This window comes from Crocuta crocuta, unplaced genomic scaffold, assembly GCF_008692635.1.
Source record: "Crocuta crocuta isolate KB4526 unplaced genomic scaffold, BGI_CrCroc_1.0 scaffold138, whole genome shotgun sequence".
Classification (NCBI taxonomy): Eukaryota; Metazoa; Chordata; class Mammalia; order Carnivora; family Hyaenidae; genus Crocuta; species Crocuta crocuta.
Genome location: NW_027532585.1, coordinates 2,241,248 through 2,243,747, shown reverse-complemented (window position 1 = coordinate 2,243,747; position 2,500 = coordinate 2,241,248). Strand labels below are relative to the sequence as shown.

General features: G+C 40.2%; 1 protein-coding gene across 1 annotated transcript in view; it reads left to right on the top strand.

Moving 5' to 3' along the window:
• SEC23IP (SEC23 interacting protein) overlaps nucleotides 1-1,288 on the top strand; it is a 46,349-nt gene extending 45,061 nt beyond the window's left edge. The window contains exon 20 of the mRNA XM_077779499.1: nucleotides 851-1,288. The gene's annotated coding sequence lies outside the window, so the exon portion shown is untranslated. The remainder of the gene's footprint in view (nucleotides 1-850) is intronic.
• Nucleotides 1,289-2,500: the final 1,212 nt, after the last annotated feature.

Genomic DNA, 2,500 nt, shown 5'->3' with positions numbered 1-2,500 from the left:
GCCCGACGCAGGGCTCGAACCCACGAACCGTGAGATTATGACCCGAGCGAAAGTCGGACGCTTAACCGACTAAGCCACCCAGGCGCCCCTGCGTATTACTGTTTTTAAAAAGCTTGCCCATTTGATAGCCAGAAAACCTTTCGTCTCATACAGAGTTTTTCACTGCTTATTGTTTTATTTCTCCTTATACTTGGTTGTAAAATTTGGGCAAGAACTTTAGTTCCTGAGACTGTTCTCCTACTGTACGATAATTTAGAATAGAGCAGTTCTTGTATACTTGGTTCAGCTTAGATCATTTTTGTTGAATAATTCTTTTATGTTTCTCTCCTTTAGTCCTTTTTAGAATTGTTCTTTAAGGGACTCCTGGGTGGCTCAGTTGGTTTTGACTCAGGTTATGATCTCATGGTTCGTGAGTTTGAGCCCTGCATTGGGCTCTGTGCTGACAGTGTGCAGCCTCCTTTGGATTCCCTCTGTCTCAGTGCTCCTCCCCTGCTCAGGCACTCTCTCCCTCTCAAATTAAAAAAATAAATAAATAAAAATAGAAAAAGAATTGTTCTTTAAAAAGCTTCACATGAATCTTACAGAGACTTTATATTTTCTATACGCATTTTGGTCTGAAGATCTACCATGCTAGTTACTCTGACTGAACACTCATTGCTGCACTTTCCCCCCCTTGGAAGGCCTGAGGCTTTGTGCTCAGAGGCTGTGTTCTTCGGAGGCACTTAACAGTGTTGGGGTAAAGCTGAGCACTTAACAGTATTTTTCTTTTTACTTCAAGAAGGAGCCATAGAGCCGTAGTTTATTAGTGTAACTCTGTGAAGTTCACCAGGTATTTTTTTTTCTTTTATAGACTTTCTCGTCTTTCCAGAAAGTCGGGATAGAAATTACATTGCTCAGAAAACCCTCAGAGGACATTCCCCATTTGCTCCCATGATGGATGTCAGAAAAGCGGTTCATCGGTGTTTCCTCAGAATTTCTCACATGTAGGAAGTCGTTTAAGAGAAGACGTCCATGTGCTCGCTTCGGCAGCACATATACAAAAAAAAAAGAGAAGACGTCCAGAACAAAAAGACAATGAAGAAAATCAGTCCCACGTTGGGACAGTGTAGATAAGAAAATGTAGTTTTAAAAATGATGCAGTTAAAAATTCCTCAGATCAGTTTAGTTGTACAGCCGTCAAAGTAACGCGTGGTATCAGTGAAGAAGTATGTGTAGCATGCAGATGGTTATTTCTGTTACTGAAGAACCTATTGTCAAAGGGCCATTAAACTCGCATTTTTTAAATTAATGTAGTATGTTCTTTTATTCAAGTATGTACGGACTTCTTGAGACACTGTAGTAATACGATTTTCCAAAAATTTATGTTCTACTTTTAAATGTGACTTGTAGTTTCAGGCTGCTTCAGTGTGGGTCATTTGCATCTAAGAGGAAGTGGCCAAGATCACTTGTATTCCAAGTCGAATCTGAGGTTTCATGAGGCCTTTGAAGCTCCCGCCGAGAGCGTACTTGTGGAAAGAAGAGAGTTGCTCCCGCGGCAGAGGTCGTCGTGTGTGTGACGTCCCCTCCCGGCACGCCGCGGCCGCTCACACGGGCGTGGGGAGCAGACGAGAGCTCTTCCCATCTGTCCCCTGAGGTAGCTATGCAGTCGCCTCATTGCTAAACTTTCAAGTATTATGAGAACCAAAGTAGAGTTTTTAGGTTTGGGCTTTTTTTTTGGTTTTTGGTTTTTGGGGTTTTTTTTGTTTTTACTTGGTATTAATTTCACTTATGCCAAAGTATTTCAGGATATGAAATGTATTGCTTCTAGACTATAAATCTACTTCCTGGAAAGACTGTTCTGTAATATTTCACTTTGTTTTACTAGGACTTCAAAATCAAACAATCTTAAATATTTTCCTAATACTACACGGGAATGCCTATTTTTCTTCTTCTGTTATGCGGTAGAGACATTTTACACTGTTTACATAGTTCTCATGGAACATAGACTTTTTTGAAAGCAACATATGATACACATTTTTTGTGTATATATTCTAATTAGTGTGAATAAAACAGTAACTGCATTTTTAAAAAGCAGCATACGTCTGTATTTCTCGTCTTCCTTAAAAATATTCCAGCGAGTTCAGCGTTCATTTACTTTTCGTTGTGAGTACCTGCTGTATGTGGTTCATTCATGGCATTTGCTCATAATAATAGAATTAGGACGGAACAATTTTAGGGCCGAAGTGATGTCAGGCAGCATGTGTTCATTCCCACCAACCTTGTTCTATGGCTGAGGACACGACACTAAGTGCCTTTCTCTGACTGCAGATCTAGTGGCCGATCGGGGCTGGAATACAGTTTCCCTGACTCCATTTTGGCCTTCATTTCTCGACACCTACTACTACCGCCTTTCACTTAATTTCCATTTATCTTCCCTAAACTGGAGACATAAAGAAAAATGAGGGTCATTTATGTATACTTAACAAAATCCAGTTTGAATTTTCAATTTACAACTGGTTTC